Here is a 14,558-nt window from a genome sequence, read left to right as displayed (position 1 = left end):
TCTCCCGGTGAGCTGGCCAGAGCTGCCTCCTACTCAGGAGGAGGTGAGACCTGAACGCCACTCATTTAGTCCGCTGCTCACTCATGCCCCCTACTGGTCAAGATGTCAGGTGCACATTGGCTGGACACCAATGATTCCATTAAAGTTGTAGGAGGAGCAAGTGGTAGAAAGTTCTAGAATCCCTTGAATGTCTCTGGATGCTCTGTTCATTCACCCTTAGTGGTACTAAAATTGAATTAATGGCAGCTAGTCTCAGATGCTTTGATATTATTCATTATCTTATGACTTCTGTGGCTTATGCCAATGATCCATATCCAACAGGACCTCACTTTTTCCTCCCTTTCACCTTATTTAAAAGCTGTAGACTGTTTTTTTGCAAGAGGCAAATTCCCCAATCTCTCCATATTTTTCATAATAAAAAAAATTGCCTACAGTTTACTAAAGAGCAGCAGGGTTTTGAGGACACACCCTTTATATAGTCATTTAGTTGAAATTTCCCTCATTTGCTCATTATTTTGACATTTCCCAAATTTAGACAAATTTTAGTATCACGGCAGATGGAGGGAAAGTAGAAATGGGGGAGGGGGACTTGAAATGGTATGAGAGTAGGAGGCTGTGGGCACTCGTCCCTCCTTATCCCAACCTCAAGGTGGGATTCAGCCACGAGGCCGGGGCACCGTGTGGGATCATGGGGGGCAGACAGCATTTGATGAGACATATGGGTCCTGTTTCTCTTTGTGGTACAGCCCAGAGGGGGGACTCCCTTTGCCTTGGAGCAGGCCTTCTGCCATAGGGGGCTCAGCTGGGCTCTGACAGGGTCAGCAAAGAGCTGCTCAGGGTGTGACATGATCTGCCCTTTAGGGAAAAGGCCAAAGAGGCCTTCAAAGGTTGCTCAGTTCCCATGACCTCCAGTGTCACAAGGACGGGTTGAAAATGCCTTTGCTGGGTATTCTGCCTGAGGCCGTGGAGTGGCGTCCAGGATGGAGAGAAGCGGAACCAGGTGCTCAAGCCTGGGGTCTCATTCTGCCTTGGAGGTGGGGGATGAAGCAGGAAACTTTGGGATGGTCCAGGGTCACTCATCAGGGGACAGGATGAGGAGGTGGGAACACAGCACGTGCAGCTGGTTACCTTGGGTCATTTTGTTTCAGAACTCTGTGTCGGGCTGTAGGAGACCGAGTGGGCTGGGGATGAGGCCTAGTGGGACTTCCAGGAGAGGCTCTCCCAAGACAAGCAGAGGCCACCTTCGCCCCGTCCTTGGGCTGGGGGTGGCGGAGAGAACACAGCGATGCAGAAAAAGCAAAAGATTTACTGTGAAGACGACAGAGAACTAACTTTCTCTCAACGGAGTTCTCCTTGATCGTTACTGTTGCCCCGTGTCTGAGATCCCCATAAACCACAGACATCAGTCTCCATTGGGCAGACCAGAAGTCCAAGCAAGATGAGAGCCATGGGAAGGGTGGCCAGAGCCTGAAGCAAGCGAGAAGCCCAAATTCTGAGAACTTTCTTTGTACAGCTACTCTTATCAGCCACCAGGGTGACATGAGGCAAAAAAGGAGGTAAACAGAACCAACTGTTCATTCCAATAAAATTCCCTGAGCCCCACACCGGAACTTTCCCCGTCGGTCTGCCTCGTTAGGCTCTCATGGTTCCCAGGGCCCATGAGCCCAGCACCTGCCACACACTTACTCTGTCCACGCAGCCAGCTCCCTGCAAACCTCACTGTGCGTCAAGAGCTCTCCATAAAATGCAGATTCCCAGGGCTTGCCCCACTTGGTCTAAGAACAGTGTGGGAGCTGTGTTTCCTCCAGCACCCCCCCCCCCCCCCCCCCCCACTTTCTTCCCTTACCACCCTGGAACCAGCCGAGGAGGCCATGAAATCAACTGACCAGACTGTGGGCTTCTGGAAGCCAGGGGTCATGACCTTTCTTACCAGCACAGTTTTGCAGCTGGTACACAGTTTGTTGGATGAAAGGCATCAGCCCTGTGGTTGGGGCCCAGCAGTGTTCCCCACGGCCGGGTGGCCCCATGACCCCGTCCTCCAGCCCACCTCTTGCTTGTCACCATGGCCAACGCTTCCCTGGCTGCAGGGGCTACCTTAGGATGACCCCTCATTTTCTCCATCCCCCAGCCCCTCCAAATTCCCCCATTTCATGCGCCCGTCATGTTTTACTCCAAGCAGTGACGAGCTGTCAGGGCTGCAGCTTCCAGTCCCTTCCGCCCCACGCAGAACGGCTCCGTCTTTGGTTTAGATACTATGGAAAAGGCGTCTGTAGGCAAAAGCTCAAAACTCAGGTTTCCCAGCAGCAGCCAACACTTGGCTGTCCTTAGTTTGTCCGCTGGAGCAGGTGGACGCTCAGCGGCCAAGGTTTTCCCCAACAGGAAGTTGAGCAATGGCCATGACTGCTGTGGGAAACGTGGTCAGGAAGAGGAAGAAGAGTAATGTCCTGCCTGTGTAGGTCAACCCCACCCTTCCTAATTCATACACTTATACTTCCTCAACCAGGCCCACCGGAGCCCATGGAGTTCTTCCACCAGGATGCAAAGGGAAACAGCCTAATTGCGAGTCCATGAGGTCATTTTCCTCCAAATTAGTTCTTATGACCTACCCTCCCCCTCTTCACGAAAAAGGACACACGAAGGAAGGAAACACATTTCTTCTTCAGAACGCAGAGCTCTAGAAAACCAGAATCCCGCTAAAGGCTCTTTTAAGGTCAATACGGCTCACGACGAACTTCAGTTCATAAATGTTTGCCTCTGATTTCCTCTCGTGACTCTGAGTCACCATGTCGTCCAGAAATTTCCCTAACCAAAATACTGTTCCCACCCACCCACTTTCTATAGAGGATGGGGGCTGACTCTGGCCATTTGCTTGTCATCTCCTAGGACCTGCCACAGTGCAGGGCCCACAGAGGGCTCTTCACAGATGCAGACTCTGTAAAAGTATGTCAGCTGTGATGTGGCTGTCAACTGTTAAAAGGTGCATGAAGCTGTCCGGATTAAGTCCGACTTCCGCCTTGGCAATGAATGTCTGCTCCCCATTATGATGTCAGGAGCGAGCAGCTGGGACAGAGGGCAGGGCTGTGTGCGGGGAATTTCTCGCGAGCTCCTCATGGTTTTTGTCCATCTGGGTGGGGTTCCAGGAGCTTCTGGTCTCTCTGACTCCCCACACGGACTTCTCTTTGGGGGCGGGAATCAGGAATTTGACTGGCAACTGTAGAAGGGAAGACTGGGCAGGTGTAATCGAGCCCCGTTCTGGCTCTTTTGGCTGAGGACTGCCCGCAAGTCACGAACATTGTGCTGTACTTCTTGATGTCGTGAGTGTGACAAGTGCCAGATCCGCTCCTATGAGGGGAAGTCTGCCCTGCTCACCATGCTGCCTGGGAAAGCTTGTGATCCTGGGTCTGGGATGCGGATGACACCTGTCCTCCGACGGAAGGCACAGTCTCCAAAGTCAGCTTTATTGGGAGTAGAGGCAAGGGTGCAGCCCCTCTGTGCCCACCCCTTTGTTCTATGTTTTCAAATGGGTTCAGAACCTGGGTGGGAGGACAGCATCTTTACTGCCCTGTCCTCCCACATCCTAAGTGCAGGCCATGGTGTTGATTTGGTGATTTCTAGTGAATAGTTTTATGCCATCATTAGCTTTTAGGGTCCTGCAGTGGACTTTTTGCTGTAACTTGGTGGGGAACTTTAAGCCTTACACCACGAGCAGTGCTTACTTTGGCCCCTGAGTCAGCTTAAGTTGATTTTGCCCACAGGTGAGGGGCTCTTCCTAGAGTATCAGGGCTGTCCATCAACGGAGGAATGGAGAAAGGAGACGTGGTGTAGATGTACAATGGGATATGACTCAGCCACAAAAAAGAAAGAGATCGTGCCATTTGTGGCAATGCGGATGGACCCAGAGGGTATTATGTTAAGTGACATAAGTCAGAGAAAAACAAATAGCATGTGATTTCCCCTATATGTGCAATTAAAAAAAAAAAAATCAAAACCCAAAGAATAAACACACAAAAGAAGCAGAAACAGGCCCTAAATACAGAGAACATGCTCTTGGTTGCCAGAATGGGGGGGAGGAGGTGAGGCGATGGGCACAACGGCTGGAGGGGGGCGAGAGATACAGGCTTCCGGTTATGAGATGAGTTAAGTCATGGGGATGAAAATCACAACACAGGGACTTAGTTGATGGTATTGTAAGAGTGTTGTCTGGTGACAGTGGGGAATCATACTTCTGGTGAGCACAGCATGAAGTCTCAAGTGGTCGAATTGTTACGTTGTACGCCTGAAACTAATGTAACATTGTGTGTCAACCATACATCAATGAAATAAATAGACAGGCCTGCAGGCATCAGACCCCCACAGGCAGGGCTCAGGCCCCACTCCCTCAAGCAGATGGCCAGGTTGTCCCAGCAAGTGTCAGCTTAGCTTTGGGAGGTGGGCTACTGCTGTTTGCCCTTGACCTACACAGGTGCAGGGTTTCTGAAGCAGGTGTATTGAGGCAAAGAGTCAGCAACAGGAAAAGGAGAGTCCTTGTGTTTACAGGCTTTTTCACCATCTAGGGTGGAAAGCTATTACAAGGCCGCTGGTTGTGTATGCACTGCCGACTAGACTAGGGTGTAGCCTCAAGTGCTTACCGCCAGGACCGTCCAGGCAGTGCTAAGTTCGCTGCCCTAAATTCCATCCTGTATTCAAGGCCAAAAGGAAATGGGGGTGGGGAGAGGCAAAATTCGGGTTTGGGTGGCTCATGCACAGGTTTGAGAGCCTCCCCGCACTATGGGGCCTTAAGTTGCTTCCAGATCAACCGGTCATCTCACTCACATACCACGGAGACTCCATTCTGGAGTTGGCAACGGTCTTTGGGCCACAGTACTGCATGTTGGGAAGATCACTAACTGCTCCAGGGGATGGGAAATAAAACAATTTTCTAAATGTAGAGGGTCTGGCATCATTGGTGTTTGTTTAGTTCTCAATATGGAGAACAAGGAAGAAACCCTAAAGTTAAAAAAAAAAAAAAAGAAATAAAAAATGAGAAGAAAAAGATGATGCTCTTGGGTCATTTCTTCTCTTGAAGTAATAAGCACAACCCAGGCTGAATTGCTCATCCTGGATCCTGTACAAGATTCAGCCCACACTCCCCTAACTCCCAGATGCCGTATCTAAGGACCTCGGTGTTATAGTGCTCACAGATGGGAAAACAGCAACATGGGTGGTGTATGTTGATAGAAGTCCATCCCTGAGAAACTTCGCCATAAATTCATATACAGTTGGATTCTCACATACACAAGCACGTCTTGCAGTCTAGGAACATTTATTAGCTGCCAAGACATCTCTCCTCTATCTACCCTCAGGATAGGAAAATGTGGTCAAACTTGCCCATCTAAGAAGCCTTGCCCTGACTCTCATGGGGTCCAGCTCCTCGGGGGGCAGCTCTTCTCTCTTCAAGGGTAAAGGTCACTCACCTCCCCATCTCTTTCCCAACTCATGCCAATCTAGCTTCCAACCATGGGAATGGCTCTGTTGCTTAACCCAGCTGGCTTCATCAGTTACCTTCTCATGGAATTTCTGGCCGTGCCTGACACTCTTGGCCCCTCCCTTCTTCTTGAAGCACTGTCTTCCTTTGGGGACCATGGTCCTTATTATCCTGCTTTTTCTCCTCCCTGTATTGACATTCCTTTTCAGTCTCCTTTGTTGGATCACCAAGGACTCATCTTTGTCTGTGGCCCAAGATCTGAGCACCAGACCAGCACCTGCAAGGGACTGTTTGATATCTGAGAATTCATGAGTAGCTGAAATTCGGACACTCAAAACGAAATGTCACCTTCCTCCCGAATCTGGTCCTCTCCCAGGGAATGCCATCCCACTTGCATGGATACCCCAGCCAGAAATTGCATTCTTTCCACCATTTTGCTGCAGATATTCAAATCAGGACACCCCCACCCCTGTTTCTGTTTGTTTGTTTTTACTTCTTAACTCACTCCCCAATGTCATTCCCTTTTCTCCATCGCTGCCCTGGTCGTCTTTCACCTCTACTGGTATAATATTCTCTGAAACCTTCTCCTGGAGCGCCCAGGCTCATCACACCACAAGCTTTGCAAACTGTGGATTGATGCCTCCCGTCCTTACTTCCTGCACTGAAAACTCTTCTATGTCTTTTCATCGGGGACAAGGATCAAACCTTTCACACAGTTCCCAACACCTGGCATGTCCTAGTCCCCACCTCCTTGCTAACTTACTGGATTCTCTTCTGGACAGCTCCAGACTCATCATCACACTTCCCTGAGTTCCTCCAGGGAGTCAGGGTCCGGACACATTGCTTTCCTGCCACGGATGACCTTATGCTGCCGCTATGCTTGGTCTCGGTCCAGTGGCCACCTCCTCAAGGCAGTGCCTGTGTGTGTTCCCTTTCTAGCATTTATAATTTGCAATGAATGCTTGGTTTACAGTCATCTCCCCTACCAGCCCACTCCGTAATATTGATGTGTGTGTCGGGGGTGGGAGTCATGTGAGTTTGCTCACATCAAAAACCCAGAATAATGCCTGATGCATAGTACATACTCAATGAGCACTTCTTGAATGAATGAATGAACAACTCTTGTGCACTGGGGCGTTGGTATAATTAGTGTGCATGATATCTCTATCTCAGCTGTTGTAATTAAAAAAAAAACAGGCTATTGTTATAATTAGAAACTAACTTCTGTTCAAGAAAGCAGCCCATAATTATAAAATCATTCCCGTGGGAAAGCGTGATCTACTTCATGATACCTACCTTATTTTATGAGTTCTTCTAAGAGCACTGTGGTGCAAAGTGGGCTGTCTCTACTTAGATTGTCTATTTAAGATTCACATCGTCTGTGCCCCTAGGAATCCTATCTGTATTGCTGTCTATAGCCGTAAAGCTCCAGAAACTTAACCAAGGACTAAACATCCCCTTGCAGCTTAATATTCATTCTAATATATTAAAACTGAGATTAGGGGCGCCTGGGTGGCTCAGTGGGTTCAGCCACTGCCTTCGGCTCAGGTCATGATCTCAGGGTCCTGGGATCGAGTCCTGCATCGGGCTCTCTGCTCAGCAGGGAGCCTGCTTCCCTCTCTCTCTCTCTCTCTCTGCCTGCCTCTCTGTCTACTTGTGATCTCTCTCTGTCAAATCAATAAATAAAATCTTAAAAAAAAAGAAAAAAAATAAAACTGAGATTAAATCATATTTTTTTAAAAAAAGTGTGAAACTTGCAGTCTATTCACAACTAACAACTAAGAAAATGAAGGCTGCAGAGCCTTCTCGTGCCTAACTCTTAATAAACCACAAAAATGACTTTTGCATTTACTGCTGACCCTTGAATGATGGGGAGGTTAGGAGTACCTCCTCTTCCTCCCACAGGAAAAACTCCATGCATAACTTCCGACTCCCCAAAACTCTACTGCTAGCTGCCTGCTGATGGGAAGCTTTACTGATAGCATAGAGAGTCAGATGAACACATACCTTGTATGTCACATGCATTATATGCTCTGTTCTTACAATAAAGCTGGAGAAAAGAAAATGGTATGAAGAAAGTCATAAGGAGGGGGAAATACATTTACCGGACTGTGCTGTATTTATTTAAAAAAAAAAAAAAAAAAAAAGGCAGCAGACCTGTGCATTTCCAGCCCATGCTGCTGTGGGGTCTACACCGAAGGAAGGAAGGCTATATCTTATAGTACCGTGGCACCCTCACTTACAACTACAATTTACTAAGAATTTGTTTAACACATTGATTTTGCAGAAAAATCATCCCTTAATATTTTTTCCCTTCTAATTTTTCAGGGACTTATCTATAGTCTCAGACATGAAAAGCAACAGGTTTAAAGATTTATTGATGTATTTGTAGGGGAGTGGCAGAGCAAGAAGGAGAGAGAGAATCTCAAGCAGACTCTGAGCGTGGGGCTTGATCCCAGGACCCGGAGATCATGACCTGAGCTGAAATCAAGAGTTGGATGCCTAACTCACTGAGCCACCCAGGAGCCCCTTATTATTATTATTATTATTATTATTAAAGATTTATTTATTTTAGAGAGATAGAAAGAGAGAGAGAGTGAGCATGCGGGCGGGTGGAGGGGGAAAAGCAATAGGGTTAGACTGAACTCCAGTTTATAATTACTATCTGGAGATTTCAGGCTTTAAAAACTATAATATCAATGCTAGCCCAAATGATAAAACCCAGGCTTTCTAACCCTATTTAAAAGGCACCCAGATGGGGCACCTGGGTGGCTCATTCATTGGGCGGTGGCCCGGGGTCCTGGGATCGAGCCCCGCATTGGGCTCCCTGTTTGGCGGGAAGCCTGCTACTCCCTCTCCTATTTCCCCTGCTTGTGTTCCCTCACTTGCTGTGTCTCTGCCTGTCAAAATAAATAAATAAAATCTTAAAAAAAAAAAAATAAGGGACCCAGAAATGTTTTGTCTTTAGTTCACATCCTCATTCATTCAGTCATGGATGGTTAGAACAGAGTCCCAAGAAAACCTCAACATTTGGCGGTTGAAAATAACCATCTGCTCTAGCAAAACCTGTGTTTTTTTGGTGATTCCACCCTGAAATCTGAACCCCATAAAATTTTAGACCTCTATAAGGTGCAGAACCTTAAACCAGAGCCTGTGCCAACATTTCTCTCTCTCTTATAAAAAGAGTACGTGGATTAATTATAAGGTGCTGATTGACCGGGATTAGTCTTTATCCCTGTCTGCACAAAATTAATTCCTACCACTTACATCAATTAGATTGGGTTGAGATGGATAACTCAGGTGGAACCTCATATAAAAACTTCTGTTTACTGAGGCATCTGAAGTTAACATGGATGATTTCTGTTAAGAAATAATTCTTGTTTCTATACGGGGCATTATTGATGGCACTAGGAGTTAAATTTCTCCATGCTCACTTTATAGGATTATTAAAGCTTATTCAGGCATTTCTGAATTTAGGTGTTCATTTGGAACAGTTTTAAAACATTTGACTAGAAAAAGTGAAAAAATATATTTATCTTTTTGTCCACATTTTGTCTTTAAGTATCAGATATTACCCATACCAACATTTAAGGAGTCATAAATACCATTTACATTAAAGACAAGGGAACACACTGACAAGACCTTATCAGGCTCTTCTTTTACTCTTGTTGAAAACATTTGGCATTAGACATTTTAACATTCAGCTAACTGGATGGTCTAGCAAATGGAATTTGGGCAATCCCAGATCAGAGCACCTTCACCCTGGTTAGCTCCTGGTAGTAAGCTCTCTTTTACTTCCCCATGGTCTAACCCTCTTCCTCGATGCCATTGGAGGTATATCCCTCCTCTCCTTCCTCTTCTGCTGAAGGCTCCCAAGTCAGCAGTCCCAGAAATCTGTTCTTGCTTCTGCAGACAGCAAGGAAGTGAGCATAGGAATAGAGTTCTTACACATAATTTTAAGTGGTTGGAACAACTACTATCAATAACCAGGGAAAGACAGAGGCACCTGGGTGGCTCAGTTGGTTAAGTGTCTGCCTTTGGCTCAGGTCATGATCTCAGGGTCCTGGGATCCAGCCCTGCATCAGGCTCCCTGCTCAGCGGGGAATCTACTTCTCCCTCTTCCTCTGCCTGCCGCTCCCCCCTGCTTGTGCTCTCTTTCTCTGTCTCTCAGATAAATAAAATCTTAAAAAAGAATAACAAAAAGAAAAAGATAGTGTTACATCATATTAGGGATTAAGCTGGCTGATATATTTTGCCCCACTATAATTAAATAAAAAACAGACTATTCAGACAACAGAATTTAGAATTTCTTTCCCAATTAAGAATATTTTACATGAAGGTGTACCTGGGTGGCTCAGTGGGTTGAGCCTCTGCCTTCAGCTCAGGTCATGAAACCAGGGTTCTGGGATTGAGCCTCACATCGGGCTCTTTGCTCAGTGGGGAGCCTGCTTCCCCCCCCTCCCCCCGCCGCCTGCCTCTCTGCCTACTTGTGATCTCTGTCCAATAAATAAATGAAATCTTTTAAAAAAAGAAAGAATATTTTACATGAGGGGCATATTTTAGATGTTGGGATGAACATAGGTGGGTCCCTCCCTAAGCTGGTCTTATGTCTGTGTGTGTCATGAAGATGTCCCCTGATGGGATGATATATAAATTTTTGAGCCCAGAAGAACAAACAGGAATAAATAGGAGTCAGCCTGCCGGGAGCCATAACATGAGGTGTTGAGCAGGTACTGGGAATGCCAAGTGCAAAGACCCAGGTTCCTCTTTGGAGGAAGGGCAAACAACACAGGAAGCAGGAACCATGGGTGGGTGCGTGCGTACGTACGTGCGTGCGTGGAGTTGTAAGGGCGAAGAGTAAGTAATAAGAGAAGGACAACAGAGGTAAGCAGGAACCAGGCCACAAAGGGCCTTATGTATCTTTTTTTTTTTTTTTTAAAGATTTTATTTATTTATTTGTCAGAGAGAGAGAGAGAGAGCGAGCACAGGCAGGCAGAGTGGCAGCAGAGGCAGAGGGAAAAGCAGGCTCCCTGACGAGCAAGAAGCCTGATGTGGGACTCGATCCCAGGACGCTGGGATCATGACCTAAGCGAAGGCAGCCGCTTAACCAACTGAGCCACCCAGGCATCCCAGGGCCTTATATATCTTAACAGAGTCTGACTTCATTCTAAAGCAACAGGAAGGTTTTGAAAGGTTTTTGGTTGAGGAATACTGTGATCAGATCTGTGTTTTGCAGAGAAGATTCTTGATGAAGTTGGAGAACAGATGAGGAAATAAAGGCAGAGGCCAGTGGGGAAAGAGAGGATGGTGGCCCAGAGTATGGACACCTATGGATTGGGGCTGATTAGACTGGGGTCGGGGGGGAAGGAGAGGGAGAGGTCAGGGTGAGGGCCGAGGCCTGTGGTGTAGACACTCTGGGATTGCCACCACCATTGGCTCACAGGGGTCTGTGCACAAGAGCAGAGGAGTTTGGATTGGGGGTGGGGGGGGTTCAGGTAAACGGTGAGTTCTCCGTTTTTAGACATCTGGGCTACTCTAGTATTTTCTCCTCCATTACAGCTAATCCTTTGAAAGCATTTTTGAATATGTGCTTTTGTAGAGCCTTTGAATTGCATTAGTTCCTCCCACAGATCAAAATCTATCTCCTTCATCCCATTTCTCATACTTTCTAAAACTGCAGTTGCTCAAGAAGTGCTTATCGCATGATACCCTTAAGATAAATTCCCAGAAAGAGTACTGCAGGCTTAGAGAGGTAAGGCTTTAATAATTCTTTTATATGTGCCAGGTTTTCTTCAGAAAGACTGAATCGATTTACAATGTCAACAACGATGCACGAGGATACCTGTTTTCCCTAAAGCCTTTCTAGCACGGGCCTCTGACATCCCTTCACTTGGTTGGTGTAAAATGTATTTGTTTAAAAGTTGATTGAAGTTGGATAAATCTTCAGATATGGTTTCCTATTTGTTTTCTTTTGGGTGAAATGTCTGTTTGTATCCTTGGACCACTCACCCAGCTACAGTTTGATAGTGTGTGTTATCAAGTCTTTAATTTTTGCCATGTGTAACTCCCCATTTTGTTGCTTTTATTCTGTCTCCACTTTAGAAGGGTTTAAAATTTTATATAAATACATTTGTGTACCTTTCCCTTTTCCGTTTTGTTCCCTTCAACCAAATTCCCTCCTTTGTAGCTGGAACTGCGAACCTAGTCTACGATTCCTTAATTATTGGGAGTTGGTTGAGTTATATATTTTTTGGCATGGGGTCTGAATCTTGAATATTTTTTCTTTTATATTATATTTTGTGGTTTGTAACTTTATCTTTACTAGTTTTTTACTTGATTCATCTATAGTTTATAAATATTTTATCATGATATGTGTAAGAAATATTTATGTAGATCCATTTGTTATTTAATCCTTTTCTTTAAAAGATATTATTTATTTATTTGACAGAGATCACAAGTAGGCAGAGAGGCAGGCAGAGAGAAGGGGGGAAGCAGGCTCCTTGCCAAGCAGAGAGCCCGATGTGGGGCTCGATCCCAGGACCCTGAGATCACGACCTGTGCCGAAGGCAGAGGCTTAACCCACTGAGCCACGCAGGCACCCTTGTTATTTAATCTTATCTTAGATTTAAATAATCCTCATGCTTATTCTTCCACTAAGAAAAGTAAGTTTTACCATTAAAGACAAGAGGCCAACATAAAACTATCTTAGGAAGCGGGGTGAAAGACTCAAGATCCCCAAATATCTTGGAAATCTGAAAACCTGACAGACAAGGTTGTAGGGGTAGGACCTCCCTTCCCCTAACCCCTTACCTGACCTGGAAAGCATTAGAGAAGAACCTGGAAAAAGACCTATTTGGTCTCCAACAGATCTGAGTTCGAGTCCAGCCTCTGCCGCCTGGCAGCAGTGGGACCTTAGGCAAGTCCCCACATCTCGTCGTGGAGAGTGCACTGACGGGGACAGGAATGAGCACAGGAAGACCAGGCAGGAGCTGCTGTCACAGGGTGGTAGAGATGAAATGAAATGACAGAGTGCTCATGAAGCACTTACCCCCTACCACCTGGCCGTACCCAGTCAGCTCCCAAAATGGCGCTCGTGATTGCTGAACAGTAATCAGCAAGGCCACATCGTCAGTTGTTATGAAAGCTTTTTGAGTTTAGCGCTCCACTTCGCAAAGAGGAAATAGCTCCACTTTGTGCTCACTTCTTCTAGAAAATATGCAAGGTATAACCTGGGATTATGCGATCGGAAATCAAAGTGAAACCCAGGTGTCATAAATGTAGGTCTACAAAAGTGTGTAACAACAGCTCGACTTTGGCTGGCTCTCTGCTCTCTGCTCCTCACCTTGGGTATCATTCTCGAGCTTATCAACCCCCGACCCCCACTCCCAGGCCCCAGCAAGCTGCCTCTGGGAAAGGAAGGGGGGAAGAGAGCCCGACCTCTCAGGTCATTGTTCTGTCACGATTATTAGAGTAAAACAGCAATTATCCAAATTCCTCAGGAGATGAGAAGTTCTACCTAACTGAATTTTTTGGGCCCTTCAGGGTTAACGATAAAATCCTCTTTCAACCCCTGTGAAATTTCTTTTTCTCTAAAGTGGGTCACACAAGTTCCCGCTACTGTAAGTCAGTCTGGGGGCCAAACGAGCATTTAACCTTCCTCTGATGATTCGGTCTCTTGCTCTGCCTCGGGGTCAGCTCTGCACAAGGACCAACACCACGGTCTCCGGGGAGAGGAAGATGAGTGAAATGGGTTGAACGGAAATCTACGATAACAGGCTAACACGTTTCTGGAGGATTATCTTATTTCCTGAAACAAATTCCTCACGACTAAGTACTTCTGTGTGCGCTGTAGAGGGGGAGGGTTAGATTTTCTCCTAGAAATGGAGTTTAGAAGAAATAGTCCATTAAGGGCTTTGGCTTACCTACATTTTGCTGGACTACAGGTGTCTGTCATGCCCTGAGGGTCTAAAGGCCCCAGGAGTGTTCTTGAATATATTTAAGCGCCTGATAGCGGCAGCCGGTTACCACGAGGCAGAAGAGTCTGTGCTTTGTCTCCCAGGCTCTCCACCTAAATGCTGACGAGAAGCGGGGACTGACTTAGCTCAGCTCCGCCCAGGTCACGGATTACACAGAACATTTTAAAAACAATGCAGCCCCAGACAGATGTGCATATGCGTAAAGATAAAAGGATCTTTTCATAGAATGGAGCTCACCTTAAAAGTGTTTTTGGAACTTGAACGCATGATGATCTGCCCTTTTAAAGAGGATGCTAAAGGTTAATTTTCTAAGGCATAAGGGCTGCAGACAAATGCCAAAATTCTATTCCCAGACCTAAATTATATAATCAGAAATAGAGCATTCGAACTGCACATCAAATGGTCTCGCTTTCTGGCAGACTATGAAAAAAATCAGTTTCAATGTTTGAAGTAGGCATTTGTTTATATAATGCAACCAACCATGACTGCCAAACACAATAATTAAATGCTTTAGCAAGGGAGAAATCTTGCCAGGATATGTAATTTGAGGGGGGAAAATAAGCAGAGGGTTGATGTGTAGCAGAAAATGCTGAATTATTTATTTCATGCTACTCAGAGGCAGACACTCAAACTACCTGCAGAAAGACTGAAAGAGAAAGGAGAGCCTCGGAGGGCTAGTTCCGTTATTAAATCTTATCCAACTTTTATCTTTAAGTGGTGCTTTTTCTTCCCACCCAGACTTGGAAAATGAAGAGTTCTTATCTTCCTTTCATTATAAAATTACTGGTGTGGAAATGAAATTAACAGCTACCAAATGAAAATCTACAAAGACAAAAAAAATCAGATCATATTTTTCCCTTTTCATTAGTTATCAACTAAAATTTTACTCAATTTGGATCATCGGACTATGCCTGTATTTCTCTTCTGGGAAGGGGAACAGCATGATAAGGAAATGCCCAGGATAAAGAAGTGCTTACATGTCATTTACTTCTGGAAAAGAAAGAAACAAAAAACCCCAAACTCAGAGGTTATACCTACTCATCTTTAACAATTCCTTCCTTCTAAACCAAAAGCCTTTGGTATGATTTTCTGTTCTAACATTCAGAAGAAAAATCATA

The 14,558-nt window shown here is 45.8% G+C and overlaps 1 protein-coding gene across 1 annotated transcript in view; it reads right to left on the bottom strand.

The window, feature by feature from the left end:
* The window catches only part of PLEKHG1 (pleckstrin homology and RhoGEF domain containing G1), a 218,483-nt gene that overhangs the window by 130,029 nt on the left and 73,896 nt on the right, over positions 1–14,558 (bottom strand). The gene's annotated exons all lie outside the window — the stretch shown is intronic.

This window comes from Lontra canadensis, unplaced genomic scaffold (genome assembly GCF_010015895.1).
Source record: "Lontra canadensis isolate GAN:19392208 unplaced genomic scaffold, GSC_riverotter_1.0 scaffold92, whole genome shotgun sequence".
NCBI lineage: Eukaryota > Metazoa > Chordata > Mammalia > Carnivora > Mustelidae > Lontra > Lontra canadensis.
This window is presented reverse-complemented; position numbering and strand designations above follow the sequence as displayed.